A 15,091-nucleotide genomic window follows, 5' to 3' on the forward strand; every position below is an offset into this window, starting at 1 on the left:
AATACTGTATGTACCATGCACTTAGGAATATCAGAGCTGCTCCGTTGTCTAAGATGAACAGTCTCATGGCTCTAATGGGATGCATTCTGTGTTTTAAAATTCCTCAAAATGACTCTGAGATCATTAGCTTCATGAGCTCTAATGCATGCTGCTTCTCATAGAAAGAATGTAATAATAAGTAAAAGCATGAGAGTAGCTAAACCTTAAAGCAAAACCTCCTCTATTTCAGGAAACTCAAAGAGTTTTTATCTGTTTGCTACATACCTAGGGAGCAGAAAAAGAACAGATCAGAGTCTCTTCCTTTTTTCATTTTTTTTTTTCTTTTGCAGTAATAATTCAAATCTCTTAAGGAGCAGTTTCCAGCTGAGACCAATTTAGCACACTTCTTCCTGGCTCCCCCACATCACACCTAGTAGAACTGCTGCCTATGTACCCCAAGGGTCCTAAGTATTGTCTAAGCTGTGGGAACATGCAGGATGAACACACAATTACTCCAGTGGGGGACTCTGGCAATTGACCAAATAGGCTGGTCACCAGTTGGCAGCTACAATACAATAGCTATCAATTTAGACTAGCTTGCTCTCCATGAAGAGTGTGAAGGCAAAAGGGAAAATTAAAATAGCCATCTCTGTTCTTTAAGCAATGGTATTAAAAATGTTTTTTCCCCCCCTCAGGGATGACTTCAACTTAAGAACCAGACACTCACTAATGTGCCTCTGATCTCACATTCACAAAGGAAATGTAAGCATCTGTGTAAGAACATGTCAATTCATGTTACATGGGAAACAGGCCAAACACTGGATATTTGAAAGCTTCAGTGGAACAGGATAATAAGACCAACAACAAAAAAATGAAAAAGGAGATTACAAGAGAAATCAGCTTCTTAGGAATCCTATTTATTTATTGCCTTACTGAATTATTAATAATGAAATATTAATTAAAACTGCAGAAACATAAAAGGAGTGGGGCGCTTGTCTTCTGAGGATGGTAGTATTCACATATTTAATCGAGGTTTCTTTTTTGAAAACTTCTCCCATGCAGCAAATATAATGGACTTTAAGGTGTTTAAGATGTAGTGTCACATACAAAAAGAGCAGATTAGAGTAGACTATCGCTGTTACTTACACAATTAGGCCCCATGCTACAATGGACCTTGTATGGTCAAAGCCCCTTTGGCTTGGATGAGTGTCAACTCAAATAATCATCCTTGCAGGATTTGGGGGCATTAAACAACAGTTCAAAACAGGAAGTGTTGGACTGAGTATTAAATAGTATGACGGTATTATTGTTAATATTAATATTTACTAAGCACTGGCAGAGCACTCAATTCTATACAAGACAAAGCACTGTTGGCTCAGACCTCGCTTGTCTTCTCACACCTATTGGAAGACTAATGTAAACAGAAAATGCCAGACAGTGCTGCCTTAAGTTGGTCTCTCTAGTTCTGTGTATTTGAAAGTATACAAGTTAGATCTTGGATACGTATCTTTTGTTAGCTCTGAAGTATTTTTAGACTGATAAAAATCTCTTCTGATTTGCTTCTTGCTCTCTCTGCTTGATATATTTTCTTTGATATAGCTGCTGTCTGCAAATTAGACTGACATGAGCAAGCAAAATATCACATGATATCAAAAATATCACAATGGGAGAAGAGATCTTTTAAATCTTCATTCTAGTAATCTTTCCTTTTAGTTTTGCATGTACCAAGTAGCTAAGTAGAGATAGAGAAGCATGGATGACCTCTTGTCTTTTCCTGTCTGTAAAATGAGACAGTGAGTAAGCTGACAATATCTTTTCTCTCTTTGACCTATGATTTGCTCTCCACTGGCCCCATAGGGGTATAATGGTGTTCTTAGTCCTCTGCTTCCTATGAGTAAATGATATGAAATTATTGTCTTCACACAAAAAGAAATCCCTGGCTTTCTTTTGATACAACCCAAGTCTGTGACACTCGGTGTCCAGACTCAAGAAAAAAGTGGGGAGACTGAATTTCCTGGCTTGTTGTCCTATCTTCAAGATAAGGATATATGAAAAAATGTCCCTAACTGAGGTGAAGGACAGAGAACAGAAAATACTATTCAGTCCAGAAAAAGAAGTCTAGAAAAAGAAAAGGAGAACTTGGCTTTGCATTACCAGAATCAAGGAGAAAAGAGAAACACTGTCTGGGGCCAAGGTAGCATAGGTAGACTTGTCAGAAAAGCCAAATAAAATACCTTAAATAATTGGAAAGTAGGATTTGTTTGGCAGGTACCTACTAAACTGAATAATGATAGAACAATTATTTGTGCTTGACTGCATCATGGAAGTTAGTAAAAGTGGTCACTTAAGAAGGGAAGTTTTGATTTTTTCTTCTCTGGCTCATTTTCTGAATGGATTGCATAGATTTCCCTTGAGGGCAAGGATTATCACTGGCAACTGGGTTTTTTGTCCTTTTTTTCTGTAAGAGTTCATTTTGGAATGCAATCTTCGTTTAATTACACCAGCATAGTTTCCATGATGGCATTTAGTACATTGGTTGAGGTATATCACATTTTTCATCTCCGTGTTTAAGTTCCATGGCTTCATATGGCTTTATTGTTGGGAGAGTTGATTGTATTGATGGTGGATATGCACAGACGGGTTTTACATGTGTTGTTCAGGCAAAATATATTGTGTATGAGCAGAGGAGGGTTTGCTTCTGATGTTAATGACGACCTAACATTTTGCTTATTCTGTATATGCATCTTCCCTAGACCTAAGGAAGGACATTTTGTACCTGAAATCCTGTCTAGCATCTCTACCAGCTATATAGGTTAATAAAAATGATACCAAATAAATCCTCTTTCTTCCATGCTCCCTGGAGTACCACTGCTACAATGACACTATACACTATTTGAATAAACAGAGTGTAATAGTAAACCATATACTACATAGCTGCATTTTGGGCTCCACACACAGTCCAAGTTGTTGTTGTTTTCCTCTGCTGATAGTTCTTGTGTTTTATGCAAAACACCTTGGTCTAGAGCTACAAACAAAATAAAATAGTATTTCTAGAGACTCACCTATACTTTCACCACCTAGAAGTGGCTGTAAACTCAATACATGAAGAAATCTCCAGTAAAAAATCCAAAAAATTGACATTTGAATTTCAGTTTATTCTTCATTTAAAATGATGGAAATTCTGGGTTTCATTTATTTTTTTGGTATGAGTCAAGTCAGTGGGGTCTAATTTCCTTCACTGGGTACCAACAAATCCTATAAATGAGAGTAAGCGAACTACACATTGGTGAACTAATAGCTCTTGATAAGTGAATAAAAAAAGAGACACATGATGAAGTCAGCTTTTCACTGAGAAGCCTCTCAAGGCAAGATAGCCTTGGGGCTGATGTCAGTCACTCTTCAGAGCTATCAACATCATTCATCTTTTCAAATTTAGACCTCTTTTCTGTCCTTAACCCACCTTAACCTCCTCTTAGGATGAATATAACCAGGGGTTACAACAATATAGCATGCTAGAAAGGCATCGTGAAAAAGAGAAAATCAGCATTGTTAGAGGCTTTAGCTTTTGTTCTGTTTTATTTAGAAAACATGAGGAAAACAGAATAAAAATGTGAAAGATCTTCCCAAATAGAACCTGAACAAAACAACCAAAAGGAGGAAAAACAACCCCTGTCAGGATCTTTAAAATGGTTAGAGGAAATGCATGTATATGCTCAGCTGTCAGAAGGTGTCAGGACAAGTTCTGGCTGATACGTATTACTTATCCTGATTACTGACAATGACAGCACTCCATTCTCAGGAAGCACATAGCAATTTTGTTGCTCCACTGTTACAAGTATGGGTTGTTGTGTGAACTCACAATGCATGTCCCCAGACAGCACTTCAGTTTGAGTAAACAGGAATATAAAATATATATGAAGGTTGAACACAAGAACATTAAGATGATTTTTTCTAAGCATACACTGCAACCAACACACAACCTAATCTGCTCCACTATACTTTCAAAAGGAAAAAAAAAAAAGGGCTGTGAAAGACAATATGTCATTGCAGTAATGAGTTTACAAACAAAAACACTGCTTTATGCTTCAATTATTGCAGTATTTCTGCAGAAGCATTATCCAGAAAGGGGTTACAATAAGTCAGCGTGAAAACAAACAATACAAATACATTTACACTAAAGGACAATGCTGGCATTGGGAACAAATGGGTACAAACTGGCCATGAATAAATTTAGGCTGGAAATTAGAAGGAGGTTTCTAACCATCAGAGAGTACTAAGGTTTCTGGAATAGCCTTTCAACAGGAATAAGGGAAACAAATCCTGATTAGTTTTAAGGTGGAGCTTGATCAGTATATGACAGAAATAATGTGGCCCTATTACCTATGATAGTAGGGGACTCAACTCAGTGATCCAGGAATTCTCTTCTTAGTCCTAAATTCCTAAATAAAATGGAAGAGGGAAGTCATTGCTTTCAAACCTTTCAACACTGAATTGATTCTGGCACCTGAAAGATAATAAATCAGTGTCATGGAAATAACACACCACGAGAAACGATAGCATGCTGTCTACATCAGACAGACAGGGTGATCTCTATATGTATGAACAAATGAATGAACACTGATCTGACATCAGCTGCAGAAAGACACAAAGGCTTGTGTCAGAACACTTTAACCTCCGTTGCTGACCTCAGAATTGTTGTTCTGAGGCCCAAAATTTTAAAAACCAGTTTCAAGAGGAATTTGTGGAGCAAGATATCATCCACAAATTAGACTGTGTTAAGTGTATGTTTAAACAGGGACTACAGATTTTATCCCCTTACTTATATTAGCTTATGGTAACACCCTTGTTCCTATGGGGGTTATGCCTGTATGCCTTGCCCATCACTATCCCCCTCCCACTTCCCCCTCATTTCCCACCTGTTGTATTCAAATCACTTAGTACTCTGTCTGCACAAAGACATGGGCACTTGATTCTGAACTTCCTATGCTTTCTTGCTTTACTTCTTAGATCACTGGCCCTGACTTTAGGATCACACTGACTTGGCTCTGGTTCCTGACTCCACTTCTGACTCCTGGCTCACCCTGACTTTTGCCACTGGCTTCTGGTTCACCCTGTCTCTGGCCTCAGATTCCCAGCTGCCTGAGAACCCAGCCCATGGACTTTGTCCATGTATCAGGTGACCTTCCCTGACTGCACACATCCTGTGTCCTAATATTTAGAATTGAAACTGTGCTATCTGATAAGACATAAATTTTGTTACCAGTGGGAAACGGGGGTTTTTCCCCCTTGTTTTAGCAACAGTTCACTATACAAAGTGTTAGAAGTTCTCTTTTCCTCCATTGTACCATATCATAGTTCTTTATAAGCTGTATAACTGCTATCCATATGATTAATAAACGAAACAGATGTTTTATATAGAATATCTAAAAAATGAGTGTGTCTGTCTTGTTTATATATTACACTGGGGTGAATACAGTGTGCATGCAAACTGTAGAATCATGGCAGTTTTACAGACTGTGTGTTGAGCAGATTTGATGTGTGCTGCCCATATACACCCAACAAAACTGTATTTCAATCTTGACCTAAAATATAACTGTAACTGTAACAACAGTCTTAAGCAAAGCTATCTAACCATAATAAATAGATTTGTGTTTTATGATGTGGAAAAATATCCAGTGGAGACCTATGTGTGCCCATTAAAGTAGTGTGAAGTAATTCAGCTGCAGATTCAGGTTTTCTAGGGATCAGAAGTGAGGGCATTAAAGCACACTGCCACCTTATCCACAATAGGTCAGTTGTTTACCAAATTTGGTGTGCTGTCTGTTAAACTGCTGTGTCCAAGCTGTTTGAAAAGGTGTCAAGGTAGGAGCAGTGTGAGAAAGATGATGGATATCATCACTTTTGCTTTCTCTGCAATTCCCTTGGTGGGGAAGGGCATGGGGGTGGAAATATCTGGCTTTCAGTATTCATGAATCTATGTTCTAAATGCATTAGTGGCTGAAATTGGGAAGATCCTGGACTGCTGCCAGAAATTAATTTGTTCTTTGTGTTATCTTAACTAACATATGTCTCTGTTCAAAAGTGGATAGAGTTTATTTTATCACCAACACCTATCTCCATGCATTCCAAGGCAGCATAATGAAATATCAGCTTTTAAAAAAATCTGCTTTAAGAATTGTAAAAGAAACTGTGGAGTTGAGGGAAGGGCGTAAATATAATATGCAATATAATAGCTGATAGTGAAAACTTTTTTAAAAAGCTATGGATAGGACTGTTGTCATTATCTGGATGCACTTATCCTGTGTAAAAATCAATGGCAGGACACAGGGTAAAACTCAGTGTTTGTGGGTTATAGAATCAAGTCAACTGAGTCTCACTGCTTGTACCAGCTATTGATTTGGTCCAGTATATTTAGTGTGCTAATACCAGAAAAGTCTAAGTGATGAAGTAGAAGACATCATATGAGTTATGGCATGTAGACCATTCCCAATCATGGTAGTTGGATAATAGGTTACAAAAGAAGTAATTTTCCTCATTCTCTCTGGGCACATAATTCACATTGCAGAACCAATTAGCAGGACTAATGTACAAGAGAGGATGCAGCAAAGGATTCTGGCTGAAAAGCACAGGGGATGGTTAACCTAATTATGAAAAGCCTTGTAAAAAGAAAGGAAAGTGAAAACTGATTCTGGATGCAAGAACACTGTTGAATTCTGAACTGGAATATTTGGGAATCTCTTACTATTCACAATTAGAAATTGGTAGATTTAGTCCCTATCACAGGGATCACAAGGCATTTCCAATGACCGGCAAAAAAAAAAACAGGCAAAAAATTTTGCTAGGCCCTTAGAACAATTAACAAACTTCTTGACCACTCCTATATGGGAAGACAGTTTATTTTCCCTATAATATGTAAGCCATGGCCATCCCTGAAATGGATTTTCACATATTTTCTAAGCCAAGATGTATCTTGGAAATGGAAATGGGCGCAGGAAGTATTTAGCTCCTGAGTTTTCAATGTGAACTGTGTCTCCTGCTTATCCCCTACTGGAGCCCAGGCAGTGTGAAAAAAGAAGTCAACTTCCCTAGGCTCAGAGGGGTCCAGAACAAAATTGGGCTGAAAAGGGATCTGGCTTGGGGAGTAGTAGATGGGGACAAATAGCCTAAGGGCTGGGACTGGCGATTTATTCATATTTTTAAAAGGACATTAGGACTGAAATATTGATCAGAAAACTTGGAGTAGAGAATGAGGTCATAGACTGTGATTACTGATCAAGGAATTATGGGTTGCTGAAATGGCTCAAGCAAAAAAACTGAAACTGTTGAGAGACTGGTATTAGCTGAAATACTGGGAATCAATGAGAAGAGTAAAGTGGGGTACAGATGTACAAACTAGAAAAGAACCTTGGGGGAGCAAAAGACAATGAAACTGCACACAATGCCTGTGGAGGAACAGTAGAAGTGGGAGCCAGGGCATGAGAGATGAAGGTATGATCCAAACAGATCAGTAGAGGTTTGGATCATACCTCTGGTGGGACAGGTCAATTTAAGGACAAGCAACTGGGGGAACTGAGCATAACTGGTAAGGAGAATGGGAATCAGAGCAAAAGAAAACTTCAGCTGGAATGCAGGATAGATTATCTAAAGGGATGATATCAGAAAAATGAGGAGCAGATCCTGAGATTTGAAACTAGCAGACGATCTATGTCTGAAGTAGAAATGATGCTAGGACAGCAATGCTTTGGACTTGAAGGGACCAAGTTGAGAGAAATGGAAATTTCGCAATCCCTCAACAATTATCTAGGAAACTAACTGTACAATGTTGTCACCTTTCTAAAGTTGCTCCACACTGGGGGCAGCTTATGACTTTTATTGCTTACTCCATTGGCTCAAGTGGCAGGTTAAAGGGCCTGCCCTTATCTTCTACCCTCATAGAAGACCCTTATCTTCTAAAGGGTCCAAGTCTACCATTGAGCCATGTGGCTTTCAGAATGATAGTGTGTGCTGTGATCTCTACTTTAGGCTTTTTTATGATTATTATTTAGGAAATTCCACACACATACTAGTCAAAGATCATTTTTTCCTCATTAAAAGTAAAGCACTCAGCAGCTGAGATGGGATAGAATTACACCTAATTCAGTTCCTGTGTATATATACATTATGATGCAGCCTTTAATTTTAGGATTAACATACTACTGCTCTCCACAGAAGCCTTGTGACTTTAATAATGTTCCTGGTGGGGAACCTGGGTTTTAGCCATCTACAACTACTGAGAACATCAATCCACAGATCCTCTTCCCAAGAAATGCCTTGACCATCAGACTATGGGTTATGCTAAACTAGGGGTTGCCAATGCTTTTGGCCAGCGAGCCAACCTTGACGCATACTTCAGCTTAGCATGCCAGGGGCAGGCCATGGGGGAGCCATGAGGGGCCAGATAGTCATTGCTGGTAGCGGCTGTATGCATGCCTCCTGGCTGTATGTTTCCCTCTGGGCCACTGGTACGGAGCTGGGAGAGAGATCTATGTTCTGGCCCCAGACTCCAGTACTTTTTTTGCATTAAATAGTCGTGGGATAAAATGCATAAACAGAATACATTTCTTTAATTACCATTAAAAACAGATAGTTTCTCTGTCATCAATAGAAGCCTCCTCCTTTCCTTAACACAAAAGCATAGAACCTGATTTTAAAAACTCTCCAACATGGAAATCTCTCAGGATTCAAGAGTCTTTGTTTCTTTTATATTTGCTATAAGGAACGATAGATGATTGCATATTAGCCAGATATGTTACTTGGCATATGGAAGATTGTGTCACTGCAACAAATGAGTCAAGTGCCAAAACCCAACTTCCAAGGTTTGTTAATAATTTTCTGAAGATCAAGACACTCCTGAGCACAGCAGGGCAAACAGTTGTTGTAAGTATTAATGATGTTTATTCTCATTAATTTAGTTGCATGTCTCTTTGCCTATTTTTGCAAAAGTAAGCATGCTTAGCTCCATTACAAAGTAATATATTGGACTGAGATTTGTAAAGATATCTAGAGATTTGGATCTTTTCATTTCTGAAATTTGAATGGGTTTTGGGTATCCATACTCTTTTAGTCACCTATTAAAGTTTTGAACTAAATTAAAATTTAAAAAATTCATGAGGAATTTGACGAAACTTTATTTCTTCAGGAAATATTCCAATTAAACATAACTTTTTGCAAGACATTTTCTTGCGAAAAACTGAAAAAATATATATTCTAATTTGTATTTTTAATTTTAAATATTTTGGTCACCTCTAGTTAAAAATCATATGATAGTCAAACCACATAAAGAAAACCTTACCTTCAAATTGCCTAACCTGTAGCTGAAGAAGAGAAGTAGGAACTTGCTGTTGTTATGAGACATGTAGAAAAAGTCAGATCAGGTGTCTTGTGATGACATAAACAATATTTAAATGTCATGCTGTGTTCAAATTTCATTTTTAAAAAGCATGTGTCATGTAACAAAGAGTAAAAGGTTTAAGCATGAGTAGGATCAATTAGAGAGTTACTCAGAAATATAAAACTCTATGCAGCTATTAATATTACCGAGGATTTTCCTTTATAGTATTTAGATCAAGATTTAGGGTAATGATGATAACTTGTTCTGAGATGTCCTGTGCGTATTTTCATATTTTTACAGAAGATCCCAAACTATTTATTTTCAGACACATTCTAAATTAGGTGTTTAATTCAAACTATGTTTTATGGGAGAAATGTGTCAATACCCACAAAAATAGACAAGCAAATCTTATAATACCTACATTAAGGTAAAATAGCTTCTGATTTGTGTATTAGCTTAAAAAGATTAGAGTATGCCTAACATCAGGAAAAAAATCATTCTGACATTTTTGGGGACAGATACAGATATTTCAATTTTAGCATATGCCATTGCATACATATTTGTGTCAAATACCTGACGTATTTACAGCTGATTAGGCATTGCCCTGACCATATACTTGTCAAATATCTTAAACTGTGTTTGAATAATTTGGGCCTGACTTCCAGAAGTGTTTCATGCCCATAGTTCCTACAGAAGCCAGTGTACTAGATTCTCTGCCAGATTTAGACTGCTTGCACAGCGGAGGAAAGCGGTAGGGAGTAAAAAGAGGAAAGATCAAAGGAACCCTTTGCTCCTGTGATTCTGGGCCAAATGGGACCAAAATGATCATAGGCAGAAATTACAGCAGCCAAAAGGTATTTAAATTATGTCAGCTAGACAAAATTTAAATGATGTCAGCTAGACAAAATTTTCCACCTACTACTATAATGTGTCTCATATGCATTAGGTCAGTTTTGATTCTTTTCTTTTGGGAAATCTTAAGCAGTTACTTCAGGTCAGGTTTCTTCCTGATGTGTCCTGTTGAAACACTGAATAGATATTGGATTTGGCCCTGGAAAAGTTTGCATTTGACCCTGGACAAGATGTTGCATTTGTCCCAGACCAAAAATATCCCAGGATTGACTTATACACGTTGCCGTTCCAGCCAGAGTTTAGTGAGTAGTTGAATTCACTGCCACTTTTCAGCCATTGATTCAAAGATACAGCCCTGGGATAACTATTCAAATGTATTTTGTGATATCCCAGTATAAAATATCAGTGCCTCTTACCCTGTGAAACAAGGGCAAGAAGCATGAACTCAACTTTGTCCAGAGGTAAAATTGTTTATCCCCACATAAATGCAACATCTATTTGTATCCATTAAACCAGGCAATATCTGGGCCAAGAATCTGCTTCATGTGAGTTGCCAGATACTCACCACTTTTGAAAAGTAGACCCTAAATATTTATTTAAATTGTTTGGACTGTCACAAAGGTGTATGTCCATGCCTATGCCTACTTGTAAAAAGAGTCTTAGCTCTGATTGTCCCCTGTTTAATTAACAGCCATTTTGACAATAGTAATGTTATCTGCTCCTATAAAAGTCCTGAGACCTAGGTAGAGGTTTTCAAAATGATCTAAAGGCCTTAGGTTACTTTGAAAAATCCCAGCCTACATGCAATAAAAAAACACAATTCCACTATGTCCACCCAGCTACATGGATACAAAATGGCACAGGGGAGAAAACTGTACAACCAAATTTGCTACTCTCCATTTTTATTTATTTTTATAAATTTACTTAGCTCAACAGTTATAATGATTCCCTTTCCTTTCAAATGATCAAACATGCCAGTTCCATAATATGACTTAGTAGCCAAAACCTCTATTCCTACCTTCTTGCTCTGCTCCAACCATCACCTTCCTCTTCAACCTATGCAGTTTTAAATGGCAAGCCTCTTTATACTATACTGCCTTAAGCTGGTTACAGCCAGAGACAAAAGTCACTTCAGTTTTCCTTTCAAGGTTAATTTAGAGGAATATCTTATAACCTTTGTCTTCTGTTTCAGTTCAATGTTGTATTAATTATTTTGACATACTTCTGGGGTTAACATCTTTATATGTATTTTACAAGGACTGATGTGAAAGAACTAGGTATAGTCTAAAATAGATAAATAATTTGGAATGCATGTTACATTCATTTTGGTGTTAATAATTTGTAGCCAGTAGACCATAACAAAAGAATCACAGTGTTGGAAAAGGAGTTTCTGGGTCATCCGGTGTATGCCTCTGCATGAATGGAGGAATGCTACTCTTAAATCATCCCTGACCAATATTAATCCAGCTTCTTCTTGAAAACCTCATGCGAACAAAATATTCTACAACTTCTCTGGGTAATCTATTAAACTCCCTCATTGTTCTAACAGACAGAAAGTTTTTTTCCTGAGATCTAATCTAAATATACTTTATTGGTCATTGCTTCATGTCTTGCATCCTACAACAGGGAAGAAGCAGTGATTGTCCTTCTTCCTTATAGTTTCATAGTTATTAGGGGATGGAAGTAACCTTACTAGATCTAGCCCCCCTTACTAGGTCTAGCCCCCCTGCACTTGGGCAGGAAAGACTGCTGGGATCAGAAGACCCCAGCAAAATGAGTGTCAAGATGTTTTTTGAAGAGCACCATGGTAGATGACTGTGCCACTTCTTGGGGGAGCCCATTTCAAACCCTCAGCACTCAATTTGTAAAGAACTTTTTCCTGAGGTCCAGCCTGAAGTTATCCTCAATCAGTTTGTGCATGAGTGACTGGTGCCTTCTGAGTTGGGGGGGGTCCCCCTCAGCTGATCTCACTAACTGGGAAGCATGATCAGGCTCCTGGAAGGGCCAGTATTGCTTCTCCTGGAACCCCCACTCCCTGGCTGGCTCGCAGGGGAGAGCATCAGTGGTCCCGCCTGCGCCCCTGCCCATCATCTAAGCAGGGAGCACTGGCTGTCAGGGGGTGCACCAGCACTCTCAGAGGGTGCATTGTCCCTGAGTTTGTGCCTATTATTTCTTGTCCTCCTCTGAGTCTTCTCTCCTCCAGGCTGAACAGTATAGGCAGTGGAAGTAGGGGGCTACCAGGGCTTAGCCCTGCCCAAACATGGGGCAATGGTAGGGCTGCAAGGCAGCCTCGCTGAGGGCTTCTGGCGGCTGCACCAGGAGTGGGGTGGGAGTAGGGCTGGGGCTGGAGCTAGGGGAGGGGCAAGCACTGCATAGCCAGTGGGGTGCAGGACTGAGCCATGAGTGCCTTGTCCAGGGGGTGTGGCTTCTGCTGCTAAAAGCACCCTCTACATGGGGCAGGGCAGGCTGCCACTGTGGGCTGGGGTGGCACTGGGAGAGGGCTACGAGGGGGGGGCTGCAGCCATCCAAAAATTTGCCATAGCCTACCTGGCCCCCCTCCCAGCACCACCACCACCTGTCCCGAATGCAGCCCGGCCCCCCCACTGGGAACAGACTTGTTTTGGCCCCAGCCCACAGTAAAAGCCTCCCTGCTTCACGCAGATCCAGAGGCTCATGCCCCCATGTGCTCCTGAGATGTGTGCAGTGGCAGGAGCTGCCACCCCCCTCACCGCACCCCCAACCAAACAAGCCATGGCTTCATCCTATGCTCCATCCTACCTTGGCTATACAGGGCCTGCCTCAGAAGCAGCAGCATTAGTGCTGTTATAATAATTATTAACAACTTGGGGCAGGATGGACACGGGGATCCCAGGGACTGTGTCACCTCCTCCCTCAGCTGAGGCTGGCCCCACCCTGGCCTCTGGCTATGCCCTCTGCCCCCCCGGGTGGTGCAGGGCTGGGGCTGGGCTTGGAGTTGGGTCCAGGGCCGGTATGGGGAGGCAGCTTGGACTGGTGTGGGGCTGGGGGGGCAGTGGATTCATTGGTGTGAGGGGTACTGGCACCAGGCAATGACCCTGGGCACAGGGGAAGGAATGAGTGCACAGGCACAGCAGGACCTGGCCCTGATCACGATCCCAATCCCGATCCTGGGCCTGACTGTGCTCCACTTTCTCCTGAGCCCTGCCTGGTCCTAGCCCCACTCCCTCCTTTCCCTTTCAGACTTTCCCACCAGGGAGGGCATGCATGAATGCCCCTCCCCCCAATTTTATGTCCTTCCACCTATGCTGAACAGTCCCAAATCTTTAAGCCTTTCATATGACCTCATCTCTAGGCCTCTAATCATGTGTGTGGCCCTCCTCTGGGCTCTCCTGAGCTTCTCCACATCCTTCTTGAAGCATGGGGCACAGAACTGGACACAATACTCCAGCTGCAGTCTCACCAAGGCCAAGTAAAGTGGAAGAATGAGATCTTTTGCCTTGCTCAAGATGCCTCAATAGATGCATGCCAGTGTTTGATTAGCTCTGCCAGCTACAGAGTCACAGTGGTGGCTAGTGTTCATTTTGTTGTCAATTATGACACCCAGCTCTCATTCTGTTGTGGTGCTGGGAAGCATAGCACTGCCAAGCCTGTAAGTGTGTTGTGGATTATTTCTCTCAGGATGGAGCACTTTACATTTCTCTGTATTAAACAACATCAGACTGAGGTCTGCCCACCTCGTGAGCCTGCTCAGGTTGGCCTGGATTAGCAGCCTGTCTTCGAGCATGACCATGCTCCCTCATAGTTTGGTATCACCAGCGAACTTTGGTAGTTTGCTTTTAATACCTGAATCTAAATCATTGATGAACATGTTGAAGAGCACTGGTCTGAGTACTGAACCCTGAGGGATGCCACTGATCACCTACTGCCATGATGACTCAGTTCCATCTATCAATACCCTTTGGGTCCTGCCATGGAGCCAGTTACCTATCAATTGGGCCTTAAAGTAGCTGCGGCCTCATTTTCCTAATTTAACCATGAGGACATTATGGGAGACCAGATCAAAGGCCTTTTTGAAGTCCAAGTATATGACATCAACGTCAATCCACTATCCAGGTTGCAAGTTTCCTGTTCATAGAAGAAAATAAAATTTGTCTGGCATGACCTACTCATAATGAAGCCATGTCAGCTATCCTTCAGAATACTGCCTTCAGTTAGTCTGTGTGTGATGGATTCTTTGATAATTTTCTGCAGGGGTAGAGGTCAAAGTGAGTGGCCTATAATTTCCTGAGTCCTCCCTTCTTCCTTTCTTAAAGATAGGCACCACATTGGCATTTTCCCAGTGTTCTGGTAACTCTTCTGATTTCCACAAGTCTTCAAATAATTTTGCCATCCATTATACAGTGACATTGGCCAGTTCTTTTAGCACTCTCAGGTGTCATTTCCAGTTTCCAATTTGTATTTGGTTTGTGCTTTTGCTGTACTGATTTGCTTCCTACAGGTGTCGGTTGTTGCTGAATACTCCTTTTTGGTAGTTATTCCTGACTTCCATCCCCTGTAAGCATCTCATTTTAATTTCAGGAGGTCCATGACTTCCCTGTTGAGCCAAGGGGGGTCTCCCAGCTTTTTTGCTGCCTTTCTTGTGAAAGGGAATGGACTCTCTTTGAGCTTTTAGGATCTTTTCCTTAAGGAATGACCAATCCTCTTGTGCTCCCTTCCTCATCAAACCATGGTCCCACAGGACCTCACCAATGAATCTTCTGAGTTTGTGGAAATCCCCTTTCCTAAAGTCAAGGATTTCTACCCTACTGGGTTATTTCCCTGACTTATGGTGGATGGAAAAAGTGATCATCTCATTGTCACAGTTGCCAAGTTTCCCTTCAATCTTCAGGCTGCTCACTTCAGGCTGATCCC

Source organism: Crocodylus siamensis, chromosome 3 (genome assembly GCF_052110815.1).
Source record: "Crocodylus siamensis isolate JL-2025a chromosome 3, ASM5211081v1, whole genome shotgun sequence".
In the NCBI taxonomy this organism is placed as follows: Eukaryota; Metazoa; Chordata; order Crocodylia; family Crocodylidae; genus Crocodylus; species Crocodylus siamensis.